Below are 15025 nucleotides of genomic sequence, written 5' to 3'. Positions count from 1 at the left end.
GAAGGTGATAAGAACCATGGATAAAAAGAAAAAAATAGAGCCAGGCAGAGGTGATCAGAGCCATGGGAGTACAAGTTACAGGGTGTCGGGCAGACGTCACTGAGCAAGTGTGGAGCGGACAGGATTTGGAGGAGGGAAGGATGTCCCGTGCGTGTCCCGGTGCTTCCCACACGGTTAAACATGCCAGAGACCTCAGTTCCTTCTCCCCTGGGGCCCTCATCCTGGTGCCACCATCTCTGCTCCAACCTGGGCCTGTCAGTCCTGGGGCATCCCTTGTTCTCTAAGATGCGGACTGTGCTGTTTCTTGGTTGCCAGGTCATTGTCTGCCTCGGTTGACACTGTATTTGGGAAACAGCCTCTCTCCACTATCTGAGAAAATGTCGGGGGAGTTGAACTTTCTGAGGCTTCGGGGATGACAGAGCGTTTGAGAGAAGAGTCCAGGGGTGGAGTTGACCCTCCCCTGGAGTTTTATGAGCATGACATCATCGTCTTCCTTCTGTGGCTGCTGGAAGGTCTGCTACTATTCAGATTCCCAGTCCTTTATTTGGGAACTGTTTGTTTATTTTTATGTTTACCTCTCCCTTTGTAAAAGCGTTCGGGTTCTTTTATTTATTCCCAGGTTTCTAATGTTCATTTGTTTGCTGAGCCCATAATGGGCCCTTTCAGTTTAGGGAAAAAAGAGTTTAATCACCGCCCGCTTCATGTTTTATATTCTTGCCCTCTGAACTCGCAATACATCAGACTCAGGTTTCAGTGTGCTTATGTTTTCTTTTCAAATGTCCATCTCTTTATCTTTTTGTTCTAGGAGATTTTTTAAATTTTATCTCTGATGTTTTCTCTTATCTCTGTTTTGATAATTTTTTAATACCTAACAAATGTTTTCTGTTTTTTTTTTATTTTGGTCTCTGATTGTTCCTTCTCTTTTAAGACATCCTGGCCTCTCTTTTCTTTTTGAAAATTCTGTTGTTTCTCTTCCTTTATTTCTATCATTTTTTCTCTTTCTCTTTGTTTTCCTCTCTCCCTTCCTCCCTCCCTATCTCCTCTCTCTCCCTTTCCCTCTTCCTCTCTCTCTCTCCCTCTCTCCCTCCCTCTCTCTCTTCCTTCCTCTCTCCCTCCTTCTTCCCCTCTCTCTCTCTCCCTCTCTCCCTCCCTCTCTCTCCCTCCCTCCCTTCCTCTCTCCCTCTCTCTCTCCCTCACACCCACAAATCCTATTGCCTCCATATTCCTTCTCTCTAGTAGTTGGATGGTGGGTGTTTCTCTTTGCCTTTCATGCTGATGTCTTCCTCTGGTACCTAGTAATCCTTCTCTGTCCAGGCATATTGAGACTGAGGCACTAAGATGCTCATTAGATATTCTTTGGGCCAAAACAGGATCCTTCAACCACTCTGTCACTTCTCAGATTTTCCCCCAGAATTGTCTATTTCACCAAAGAAGGGTCCTGTTATCAGATGTGTGTGTTTGGGGGTGGGCCAGCGTGTGTACCCAGCACAGGAGAGAAGAGGGCTGGAGCTGGGGGCGGTCTCAGAGCTTCCCATTCTAACAGCTCCCCTGGTTCTCCCAAGTCAGCCTCTGCAGTGGAAACCTCCTTCCTGGCCTCTGTTAGCACTGGGGGAGGCAACAGAGATACACATGCATGCTCAGTCCACCACGCTTCGCTAAAGCACCTGTCACTGCTGCTTAGGTTAACAACTAAGCAGTCATGGGATACTGCAAATGTGCACGTTGCTGTGCTGTTCGCAGTGGTAAATAGAAGCAAGGCAGTTGAAAGATGGAGGAAAATTACTGGAAATTTTTGCACAAATCTATGGTTAAATCTATTTTGTATTGAGAAGAAAAGAAAGTTACCCCTACAGTGATCATCTCATCCCAAATGGCCCAGGACTGTCCTGGTTTTAAAACTGAAAGTGTCATGTCTAGGGAAACCCTCTGTTCCAAGCCAACCAGAACAGCTGGTCACCCTGCCCTCTCCCTCATTGTGTGACATGAAGAATTGGATTGTAGTAGAAGATGCTCATCTACTGCTCTTATAACCGGCGATTTTCACCATTGTGTTACTTTCAAAAGAGGAGTAGAAATGCCCAGGGGACCCAGGAGCAGTGTCTGTGCAGGAATGGTAGCGAGGAGGGGGGCCACGTGGCACCACGAAGCGGAGGCTCTGAGGCTCCTCTCATCTCATCGAATCCCCCAGTGTCCATTTGTCCTAAATTACGTACGCGTCAGGCCCCACAAAACCTGGATCTCCCCACCGACAGTGGCAATGATGATGATAAAATATTAGCAGCCGGCAGGGACCTGATGCGCGCCGGAATGAAGGATTACGTCTCTCAGTCCTCAGAAGAACCCGTGAGCAGATCCTACGACGATCCCCAGGGTGTAGACGTGGAGCCTGAGGCAGGTGGGCATGGGCGAGTGTGCAGCAAGAAGGTTATCAAGGAAATGCTTAAGCCAACCAGACAGTTGTCATACGTAAGTGAATCAGCATCTTTACGTTGTTGGTTGTGTGCGTGTGTAACACAGAAAACAGAAGTCACATACATCCCAGTTTTCCCGGAACCGTTCTGGCTTATCCACAGCTATGCAGTTCCTGCTGTCCCACTGTATGTAATAGTGTCCTTTCACCCTCAGACTTGTCCTGGTCTGGATGACAAACTATTAACCCTTGTTCTCTGGATAACCCTTCGTGGAAATTTGTTGTAGGACCTTATCAGACACATTTCTTATCACTGTTCCCTAATAATATGCAATGAATTTTAGATTTTTACAAAGTTTTATAAAAATTTTATATTTTTAATTAATATGCAATGAAGTTTATATTTTTTAATAAAATCTTGTTTATATAACATCCTTAGAAAGTTTTTTATACTCTTATGTTATGAAATATTCATTCATATTCTCTTCAAATATTTTGGTTACTTTAAAAATTTTCTTTGGTCAAAATGAGATTTATTTTGATGTAAAGAATGAAGGGATGGGATTTTGCTGGTGACACAGTGGTTAAGAATCCGCCTGCCAATGCAGGGGACACGGGTTCAATCCCTGGTCCCATAAGATTCCATGTGCCGCGGAGCAACTAAGCCCATGCGCCACAACTGCTGAGCCTGCATTTTGGGGCCCATGTGCCACAACTACTGAGCCCATGTGCTACAACTACTGAGGCTGCGCTCTAGAGCTTGAGAGCCCAACTACTGAAACTCACACGCCTAGAGCCCATGCTCCACAAGAAGAGAAGCCATCACAATGAGAAGCCCACACACCACAACGAAGAGTAGCCTCTGCTCTCCACAACTAGAGAAAGCCCGTGCACAGTAATGAAGACCCAACACAGCCAAAAAAATAAAAATAAATAAATAAATTTTTAAAAAATTAAAAAAAAAAAGAATGAAGGGAACCACAATTTTTCTCCAATTCCCAGCAATCTGTCCCAGCACCATTTACTGAAAATTCATCTTCTGCCCACTGAGTTGGAGGGCCAGCTTTCAGCATAGATATAATATATTCCTGTATATAGCTGATAGTGTATCAATGTGGGTACCAGAGACATGGATAGGAGACATGTCTGTGGGTATAGTTGCTTGACTGGCCTTAATGCTCTTCCGTGTTTCACTGGTTTATCCTTCTGTGCCGGAATCTCACTGTTTGAGCATGTTATGAACCACTTGTCTTCGAACTTTCCTGGCTCTTCTTTTTTCTTTCTTTTTTTTTTTTTTAATTTTAATCAAATTTGGAACATTTTCATCCTGGCTCTTCTTTAATCCTTTTTCCCAGATGAGTTTTATATTCATATAGTCAAGTTAAAGAATAAATAAAGAATTCTTTTGACATTTCAACTGGGACTACATTGCATTATTAGGTTAATTTAGACAAAATTGAAATCTAGAAAACATGGAAGCTACCCACCAGAAAGCAAGGTTTCTTCTTCATTGTTCCATTTAGTCATTGAGTCCTTCAAGAACAGTTCATAGATTTATTTCCATAAGTGAATGTGTTTATATTTTTCCGGAAGATTTCATAATTTTATTAATAATGTGAGTGAACTCTTTATGCCATTATATTTTAATTATTTTCTAGAGTGAAATATTAATTTTGTAACCTGACACTAAAATGTTATACTTTCTAATTTTTTTCAGTAGTAATCTTACATTTTTAATATCGTAAACCAATAATGATAACTTTGGCTTCCTTTCCGAATGTTGTTACCTCTTGTTCACCCCCACCCCCAGTTTAATTCCAATGTCCTTTGCCTCTAGAATGATACTAAAATGTGTTCTTTTTTGCTAATCCCTGTTGGAATGTGTCTACCTTTTCATGAGTAAGCACTAGCTCTTCAGATGATAGACGCTACCCATTGTATTTTTATTTGTTTATCTTATGGAAACATCAGTTGTTTCTCTTTTCTCAGGACTTAACTGAATTTTAGCTGATGCCTTTTCTTCCAGACATAACAGTTTTATGGCAGACGTGCAGGGATTTTAAGAAAAGAAGTTGATAAATCTGTTTTATGAAGTTTGTGAGGTTCTGCCCATAGCACCGGGTAGAGCCATGTTCCTAGTCTTGCCCTACCTCCAAGGAAGCCCACAGGACACTGTCACCTCAAGATTTATAGCTATAGTACCTCAGTGAATATTCCTTTGATCAAGAGTATTGGCCTCCTCTACACACACAGGTCTGTGGGCTTTACAGGTAAAAGATGGAAACTCACAGTAGCCAAGGGACCACACATTGAGTCTTGACTGATATTCTGAGTGTTTACATAAGTGACATTGGGTCAGCCCCCAAGTCACTGAAGGACACTTGAACTAGGATGCATTTCCATCATTCAAACAAGTGAGTATTTGTGACAGTAACTTTGTGAAGAAAAGAAAAGCACGTCCTATTCTCCAGCCTGAGATGAATGAGGCCTGGGACGTGTGGTTAACTGCACCATCCTTGCATTCCCATCATGAATGTCAGCGATTACTGCGAATTCTTTAATGCATCAGTATCTTTAACTTTCTAGTATTTCTCTGTGATTTTTATACACTTTTTAAGATTGGTCTGTGCTTTTATTTGTACAATATTTTTGAATAGACAAAGTCTTGTAGTAGTTATTTCATCTACGTTTGCTTCTTATTTTTGTTTATCTAATGTTTCTCTGCTGTTACTTTTCTACCTTTTGATTTATGACCTTCTCTTTTTCACCCTACTGGATATTTAGGAAACATACAGTATGTTTCTAAATCTACTTTAGTTACCTGTACTATTTAAAATCATATACTAAGGCCATTTTTTTTTGGTTTCTCACATCACAGATTAAAGCTATTAAAAACCCTGTTGGGCAAAATAAGGTACCTTTAAAATAAGGAAATTAGTACATTTCTACTTCTTTCATTCTCTGCTCTTAACACTTCAGTTCAGGCTCTAATGTTTGTTATAACTGCTTGCAGGTTCCTCATTTCAATTTAGCTTTAATATTATTATTATTTTTAAATCATGTACCTCTATCACTTCAATAATGATAGCATGTTAATTCTGTGCTATAGTCTTGACCATAGTTGTTTAAGCTAAATTGTCTGTTGAAGTGGATCCAGTGGCCTAACCAGACTTTTCATACAGTAGATTTCTCAGTCTTGGGTTTAGTAGTTTACATCTTTTCCTGGTCAGCAGGAGTGTGTCTCAAGAAGAGGTCTTCAGGTAAGATAGGTAAAGCATCAATCTCCTCACTTCTTGCCTGTCTGGGAGTGTCCTATTGCTTCTCTTCTAGCTGCTTTTCGTGTCATCTTATCTCTTCCTTGATGTCTTGCTCCATAGAATTCTCACTCACTTCTAATTTCCTGACAGTATACTTTGTTTTGTAAAATTGTTTTTGGTGAGTAAATCTTCTTTCAGGATAATTCATTTCCTTAGTCTTTCTTTTGACTGCTGTGTGTCTCTTCCGCTTGTGCTTTTGGTGGAGTGAGGGTTGCCTTACGATTGTCACATAGGTTCCATGGAAGGTTCCTTTTGCTCAGCTCAGTTCTGACCAGGGCATTTGCATAAAAGTCTTGTATACACCAGAAGTGGATCTGATCTCCCCCCTCCTGGCCTTGTTCCTGCGGTGAACTTTCCCCAGGTGTGTTATGGAGCAAATAACAGATGAACTGCAGTGTGAGTGATCCCTGTGTTCTGAGTCTCCTGGTATGTTCACAGCTCGTCAGCCATTCATCTGTTTTGGAGAAAAGGAATCTCTTTATTGCCTCACTTGCTCCCTCTTTCCCCAAATCTCTGCTATGATTTTTTTTTCTTACTTAGTTTATTATTATTTATTTATTTATTTTATTGGCTGTGTTGGGTCTTCTGTTGCTGTGCGCAGGCTTTCTTTAGTTGCGGTGAGTGGGGGCTACTCATTGCCATAGCTTCTCTTGTGGAGCATGGGCTCTAGGCGCGTGAGCTTCAGTAGTTGCAGCACATGGGCTCAAGAGTTGTGGCTCACAGGCTTAGTTGCTCTGCGGCATGTGGGATCTTCCTGGAGCAGGGATCGAACCCGTGTCCCCTGCATTGGCAGGCAGATTCTTAACCACTGCGCCACCTAGAAAGCCCTGCCATGATTTTTTAATTAAAGAGTTTCAGAGAGATGTGCTTTTTTCAAAAGAAAGCCTTCAAAGAGTATTCACATCCACTAAATGGTTGTGTGACCTGCCTGTGGTTATGAAAGACACTAACTCAGCGCTTCCCTGGTGGCGCAGTGGTTGGGAATCCACCTGCCAATGCAGGGAACACATGTTCCATCCCTTGCCTGGGAAGATCCCACGTTCAGCGGAGCAACTAAGCCTGTGCACCACAACTACTGAGCCCACATGCCACAACTACTGAAGCCCGCGCTCCTAGAGCCCATGCTCTAGAAGAGAAGCCACCACGATGAGAAGCCCGTGCACCACAACGAAGAATAGCCCCCGCTCACCACAACTAGAGAAAGCCCACATGCAGCAACGAAGACCCAACACAGCCAAAAATAAATAAGTTAATTTTTTTAAAAAAAAACACTAACTCAGAATCTGGTCTGTTGATCACCAACATCGTCATTTACCTCTGCAGACAATGCTACCATCCTGACTGCAGCAAAGGCTGTCTGTGAAGGGTTTCTCCAGAATCGGCACTTAGCCACCCTGCCCTAGAGGCCCCTGGGACCCATATTTGTGACATACCTCCAGTGGGCCTCTGAGTGGTGGGTCTCACTCACGACTCCGAGATCCTGGCTCCACCACCTGCTCACAGCTCTCCTTGAGCACATGAGTCAGTATCTCTGCACCTCAGTTTCCCATGTCTGACATGGACATGGTAGTCATATCTGCCATATAAATTTGTTGTGAGATTTAAAGAGTTAATATAGGTAAAGCACCTCATTAAATACTGGCTACCATTACTAATGCTATTGGAACTCAGTAGACTAGAGGGATTTGGGCATTGGACTCATCAGCCCAGATTGTCTGGCTGTAGGTTGTTCAGGACTTGGAATGTATGTTGCTTTCTCTAGGACAGTGAGAATTTGCACAGCCTTCCGATGTCATTGCGTGCCTGTCAGACTGAGGTACGCAATGAGCCGGACATGGAACTCTGCATTCAGCTGTCCGCTGGCCTCAGCATCTCTGATGCGTTTACTTGTTCTTCCTCAGGAGACCCTTTTATTTAGTTCAAAGAAGTGAATTTTCCACCGGTTGCTATCCCGTGTCTGTGGACGCTAATGCAATTCTCTCATGGCTACTTGTGCATATGCAGACCTTACATCATACGGGCAGTTAAAGAAAGACATCATCGCACTGTCTAAACTGCCCAGACATCGTTTCTATGTTCTGCATATGATATTTTGGAATAAAGTATCATAAATACTACACTGGTTGGCTGCTGTCCCAATTTGAGTCATTTAAACCAGCTGAGTTAGAGAATGAAGTCTTTACATGTGGGGCTTCTCTCTTCTTCAACTCATTGTAAGAATACTGAGCATATGCGAAACCTTTTCAATATAAAATAGAGTGTTTTCTTATGTCCATATAGATAATGTAAATGCCATTGAAGTGTTCGGCTCTTTTGCAGCATAGGCTAATAATTGTAATACAGCAGATATCATTAATGAGATACCAGGGCAGTACATGCCTTTTCATATTCCCTCAGTCTTTGTACATCAGCGTTTTTAAGAGCAGTGGATCAATATGACATTTACAGCACGATTCATCTGGTAAGTTTTGTGATGTTATCTCTGAAACTCTAGATGAGGAAGTGGATTCCAAAGAATAAAACACTATTTTACTAAATAATTATTTAGTAACTAAATAACTAACAATATTATTTAACGAAATATTCTTTACAGTGTTATAACCTTTCAGTATTTACAAATACGTAAAACCCACCTGATGGGAAACACTTCAGCCAATGAGTACCTAAGACTTAGAAAGAAATAAGGAAGAACTGATCTGCAAAGTCTTGAAGAAGAATGAATACATCTCAAGAAGGTAGCTTCCCGGGGACGGGAGCCAGGAGGTTACGTAAATATTGTTCTACAGACTCTATGTGTTCATTTCCTGGGTCTGATTAATCTCCTCAAAGCCCTGCAGTGAGATGTCTGTTCCTGCAGAGAACGGAATGGTTCCCTCCTTACAGAGAAAGAGGACCCCAACATCAAATGCTACCAGCACATTCTTGCAGGCGCCCAGCCTAATGGCATCCCATGGTCAGAAACATCGTCACGGCATGGGGTGCCTTCACACCTGGACCTCTGTTTGGAAGCTGTTTGACAGCTTAACAGATAAAACTTAGAGATTCTTTGAAATCATTGTAAAAATGCAGATCCTGCTATCACGTTGTGGAAACTGAAGTAAATATCCGTGCGTCTGCTATCATTTCTGTCCTTTACTTTTAAATTCTTTACTCAAAACTCTCTCTGTAGGTTCACACCTCATATCCCCCCATCATTCAGTTGTCATTACTGCTTTCATAATTTTTTAAAAAATGCAAAGAACTGAGATTACCAGTTTTGTTTAGTTTTAGGGTACTGACCACTCAGAAAGCTCCGTGGCTGCTTCGTGGACATGGATTATGTGACCCTGTGACCATGACATTCTTTGTGTCTCATATGACCTTCCAGCAAAGAATGTGATTGAAACACTGGGCAGGATATCGATGTTGATTTCAACCATGGTGTCAGTATGCTTGCAGATTTGCTCTGCGTAAAATATGGATTTGATTTGCTTCTTTGGTTTCTCTCTTAAAACCCAGTGGATTTATGGCCAGTCCTGGCAACCTGGTACATAAACCCTCTGTTGATGGCTGTAAGTGACCAATCTCACTTGGCCCAGACCCCTCTGCACCCCGCCCCGGTCAAGGGCAGAATCCTCAGGAACTGAGTGGCTGTGGTCTGGCTCAAACTGCTCAGGTGTGCTGGCCGAGGCCACCTGGAAAGCATTCTTAGAAAATCGACTCCTGTGTCTGGAGACGATCATTGCAAAGTATTTATCTATGTGTGAAGATCCAAGAAACCCTGAAGCACCAATACCAGAAAAGCCTGAAACTGCAGGAGTGATGCCATGATTTTAAAGTCATTCTCATAAAAGGAAGAAGCCACAGTGGGGCAAGTTCAACTGCTGTATGAGAACAAGAAACTGACATTCCTTCCGAGGAAAACGAGTATCCAAAAAAAGTGAGTCGGCACGAAGTTTGTAGTGAATCTTCCATGACTTAAATTACATTTTGCACCTTGAGAGATGAATTAAGCCATCTCCTATGGGAAAGTCATCCATTTTAAAAGAAAGAAAAATGAACCTAGGCCAGTTGTGAAATGCTTAAATTCATGTTAGACACATAGGCTTTCCCTAGAGCATCACTAATAGGTTTTCTTGAGAGGCAGGAAAAGATATTTCAGATGTTACAGAAAATCTGGATGTCATGGTGACTAAGGGGAAAACCATTTGGAAAGAGCATGGCCCTAACTGAGTATTTTGACACTGATTCAATACTGAATCATTGCGGACTTCTCAAAAAACTGCTCTTACGGTAATTAGCCATAAAGTAGAAATGCCCAGCTTTTACCAGAGTAGTGAATTCCACACTTTCCTGTATGTGAAAGAAATATGCATAAAATTTGCAACTACCCAATTAAGATATAGAATGCCCCCCAAGTTCCTGAACAGATGCATTTATCCTAGATTGGCTTCTTGCTAAGCCACACTGGATAACCGTCTCATCACTTTCCCCAGCTGAAAGGCCCACCTTGCTGAAGCCTTGACTCGCTGGACAGCAGTACAGCAGGGTGGGTAAGAACATGGCTCTCTGCGTATTTCCCCGGTCCTGTACCTTACCAACTATGTGACCTTGACCTTCTAGGACCTGAGTGGCTGCATCCAGGTTCTCACTACCTCTGGGCCTTGGTTTCCTCACCTGTAAAATGGCAATTCTGATAACACCTCCCCCTGGTTGTTAAAGGGTGGGCGTGCGAGTGGATTAATCCCTGTAAGCATTTGGAATAGCTCGGTGCACAGAGCAGGTGTCGTGTTTGCATAGAGAGGGACCCAGAGAGCGCCCAGGCCAGAAGCTGGACTCTGGGCTCGAAGCCCGGCCCACAGCACTTGTATGGCCTTCCTGAGCTCCGCCCACCCCCTGTCCTCTAGGAAGCGGAGTAAGGAATAGCGCCCCGCTCACTGGGCTGCGGGACCCTTAGGAGCCCACAGCTGTCTGCAGCTCAGAGCCTGGCTCAGCGGCCCCTTCACTGAGGCGCTGGCTGTCCCCTTGCGCCCTCTTCCTCATGTGAAGCCGTCTGCTTTAGGCCTTATTCTCTCTTTAAGATGTGCAGCTCTTTTGCTAGAACGTCAAGATTTAACACGCGGGGTCGGTTGCTTTTGCTGTTGCTGTTGTTTCTATTGTTAACATCTGTCTCCGACAGTGTCCCATTCCTCCCGGTAATCTGCTTTGGCTGCTCTCAAGCTACGTCTAAAACTGCCACACGCCGACCTTATAAAGCCATCCTGGCCATTGTTAGCTGGCTAGGAAGTTATGCAGTTCACCCATTGATGGGTATTTTTACAAAATACACATCGCTTCCTGGTTTCTTCAGATGCGTTCAATCCTGCGCTTCCTAAGAGGAATTGGCTAGGTCTGGTCTTGGCAAACTAAGGCCCCAGAGCCGCGTGCAGCCCGCTGCCTGATTCTGAAAATTAGGTTTTATTGGCGCACTGGCTGCCCGTTCGTGTACACGCTGCCTCTGGCTGCCGTCTCCCAGCCAGGGCGAGGCGGAGTGTTTGCAATCGCATGGCCACCAGCCTAAGATACTTACTGTCTGGCCCTTCAGTAAAACGTTTGCCAACTCCTGGGCTAGATGAAAGCATTTTTCCAGCAAAATAGTGTCTTAGTAGAAAATATTGTGTATGTTATCTGTCACCCTTTTTCAAGCCAAAATAAGTGTTAATGTTATTGCAGCAACTTAGTCCGAATCGTTCAGAAAGCATGAAGAGAGCTTACGTGTACGGTTCTCTTGTCATGAGTATGCAGTATTGAGTGAGTTGGATGATGTGTTTATGAATATACTTATCTTCTCAATGACTTGGGTAACATTTTATTATCCTTTCTCAGTTAGGAAAATAGCCCATCTGCAGGATAGGAAAGTGACTCTGAATCAACAAGTAAGTTAGATGTAGAATCACAGACCTACAGACCATGCCCGTGCATGTTCATACAGCTGTTTTTTACGTAAATTGTGTCATTTCCTAGCCAGCTATCAAAATGTCTAAGCGTTGTGGGCGGCCTAATGTCATTTTCTCTGAACGTAGAGGATGAAGGACCCCCTTGTCCTTCAGGAATGTTCTTTACTAAGCTGTTGCCTGAAGCAGTTCAAGAAGCCCCAAGATTCTCCTTATTTCCACGACTCAGTGTCAGCGGCGTGTCTCAGGAGTTCTTCAAGTATCTCCTTACCTTTTCTGTTTGAAAGACAGAGTCTTTAAGATGGGACTACTAGCAGTTTCTTTTGCAAACCTCTGCCGTCGAGAACCTGACCGTCATGTTCTTTCACCAATGCCCATTTGAATTTGTCCTGTTCTCGGGTGAGAAACACCTGAACGCATAGGAACTCCTGCTCAGGCCCTTTCCAGCATCTCTAATTGGGTTTAATTAAGATAGTTTCCATTTTTCCTTTCTTTAGATATACATACATGGTAGATACAAATAGGCAGATATGTATAAATAACTGTGTTAGGTGACCGTTGTTTTCCACATGCCTTCTTCCTTCCCCACCACCATTTTTAGAACCTCGTTCTAAAATTTCTCAATAATTCCCTTACAGTGACTATCCTAAACTTACATCCCTTTCAACAGCATTATGCTTCTAACACACAATGTTTACCAGTAATCAGAAAATCACTTAGAGGCAGTGCAACAAAATTAATGGGCATGTCTTTATATATATATATATATATATTTGCATTTTTAAAAATTTGTATTTACTAGTCATGTCTTTAACAGCTTTTCACTGGTCAGAAAGAACATGTAAAATAAGGTTAAGGCAGTAAGAAAACGTGGCTTTCCCTCTTTGTTTGTGTATTGCGTAGATAGGCTGAGGGGCTGCATTTATAGAGTCGGGTGGACTGTATGTGAATGTCCTCACCTCCCCAGGTGAGGGCTGAGGAGTAGAAGGAGAGGGGAAGGAGGAGGCGGGGATGGAGGAATTGATAATCATGACCCCCACGAACGCTTCAATTGCACTTACTCTGTAGTGACCCACCAGGTCTTCCCTCTCTGCATGGACCTGGGACTGTGACCATCTCGGCTTCGCAGATGCAACAGTGGAGACCGACGTTCAGCGGTTTCCCAAAGGGCCCACAGCTGAGGGAGGTGGGGCTGGGGTTGGAGCCCAGGTGGCCTGACTGCAAAGCCCCCCCTTCACCCACCCCTCGCCGCCTCGCACTGGGTCAGACCCGGCAAAGGCAGCCCCGGCAGCCTTCATACTAGGACCGTGGACTTGAGCAGGGCTTCACCAGGCGCTTGGACTTGCAGAGCCCTGGAGGCACGTGGTGATCACCCTGTGAGATTCTACAGCCACAGGCAACGCGAATCCTCTCTGCCACAGACTGGTAATGGTGACCCCACGGGACAGTTTTAGGGCTGTTACTGTATTTCGCTAATAACGGACCTCCGTGTCCACGAAGAGAGGAGGGTGAAGCTCGTTGTCAGTTCTTCAGCGGGAGCGGGATATCTTGCACATGCTTAGACCCGTGAGATTCACAAAGGCACGGATGAAATGTCAAATTGTGAACCACAGGTTTTGTGGACAGCGGGGATGGGACGAGCTCACCCCCATGGCTGTGGTCGGGACAGCAGCATCTCACCCTTGCAGCCTCAGGTGCTGCCGGTTGGCTTTCCACCACCAGTCCAGCTCCCTCTGTCTCTTATTCATTCTGCACGGGCCGGGCTGCGTAAAATACAGGTCCGACAGAGACACTCCACTGTCAAGGCCGCCATGCCCCTCCCTTGCTGTGTGCCCAGAACCCAGACCCCGGTGCATGGCCCCAGCATCCTCAGGGCCAATCCCATCAAGTGTTCCATCCTCTCGGTCCCCGATCCTCGGTTACTGGACGTCTCCTTGCCTCCCTGACACCGGCCCTCCCACCTTGGCTCTCTGTGGCATCTATCTTAATGCTCCCTCCTCTTGGGGTGTGTGCGTCCACCCTTTTTCACAGCTGTTCTTGAAGACCCACCAGGCGCGAGGTTGGGTCCAGCTGAACCACACACCCAGTGTGCGGGGCCCGCACGCAGCACATCTGTGTTTGTTGAAGGGTGACCTGCTTTCACTGAGTCCCACCCCCCTGGCAAAGGGAATGCACGGGGTGGTGTGAAAGTGGCACACACAGCACACGTGTCGCTGGAGTGTGAAGCCGGGGAACCGTGAGTCTCCTTGTGAGTCTGCAGGCGGGCTCCAGAGAGGAAGCAGGAACTGAAGGGTGATTTTCCTGGGATGTGGGAAGGTCGTCACAAGAGGCCTCCAGCGGGGTCACAGTGTCCTAGTCGTGCTGCCTGTGTGAGGAGTAGTCCCTGACTGTCCTCTTGCCGGTGGCAGTGGACACGTTCCTCGCTCAGTGAGGGTGACGTAACCTACGGACGCCTAGGAACAGTTGCTTCTCAGGGCTCTTTGGTCCCCATCTCCTCTCTCCTTTCCTTCACGCGAGTCCTTTATATGCGGAGGAAAGATTCAGGGGGGTCCCTCCTGATCAGGACGAAGCTGCAGCCCTTTCCTTCTTGCTGCTGCCTCTGTGTCCACAAAACCGGCTCCCATTCCCCTACAGTGCGGGGTTCCTGTCCAGATGAGATCCCTGCCATCCTTGCATTGTGATTTCTCCTGCTGAGCCCCGTCAGAGAGGAGCTGACTAGAGAGAGACACTAGGCTGGGAGAAGGAGTGAGATGAGGCTCACTGAGCAGGCTTTACTAGGACTCTGCGCCTAGGACTCTGCACCTGGGACTCTGCACCTGGGACTCTGTGCCTAGTACTCAGTACCTACTATTCTGTGCCTAGTACTCTGTGCCTAGCACTCTATACCTGGTACTCTGTGCCTAGTACTCAGCACCTAGTACTCTATACCTGGGACTCTGCACCTAGTACTCTGTGCCTGGTGCTCTACACCTAGTACTCTGCACCTTGTCATTTGCACCTAGTAGTCTGTGACTAGTACTCTGTGCCTGGTACTCCACACCTAGGATTCTGTACCTTGTGCTCTGCACAATCAGTAAGTATCTGCAGAGGAAGGGAAGGAGCACAGGGAGGCAGCAGGTACCCCTGGGTGTGAACTGTGTATCCTGGAAAACAGAGCTGACCAGGACTTCGGATAGTGAATGGCCCGTTCCTGTTAGCACTGAAACTAATTCTTCCTAGTCGCAGAGTGGAGGCTGGCTTTCAGCAGACCAGACCCGGGAACAGGGGGCCAACGTGGAAGCACTTCAGATGAGAAATGACAAAGATCTTGTACTGGTGGAGATTACCCAGAAGAACAGAACCAGCAGGCCCTACTGAGTCGGGGTGTGTGTGTGTGTGTGTGTGTG

At 45.2% G+C, this 15025-nt stretch overlaps 1 protein-coding gene across 1 annotated transcript in view; it reads left to right on the top strand.

Moving 5' to 3' along the window:
- The window catches only part of ADAMTS16 (ADAM metallopeptidase with thrombospondin type 1 motif 16), a 158769-nt gene that overhangs the window by 120889 nt on the left and 22855 nt on the right, over positions 1–15025 (top strand). The gene's annotated exons all lie outside the window — the stretch shown is intronic.

The sequence above is a fragment of the Hippopotamus amphibius genome, chromosome 15 (genome assembly GCF_030028045.1).
Source record: "Hippopotamus amphibius kiboko isolate mHipAmp2 chromosome 15, mHipAmp2.hap2, whole genome shotgun sequence".
Taxonomy (NCBI): domain Eukaryota; kingdom Metazoa; phylum Chordata; class Mammalia; order Artiodactyla; family Hippopotamidae; genus Hippopotamus; species Hippopotamus amphibius.
Note: the sequence above shows the minus strand (reverse complement) of the source record. Positions and strands in the feature narration are given on the sequence as shown.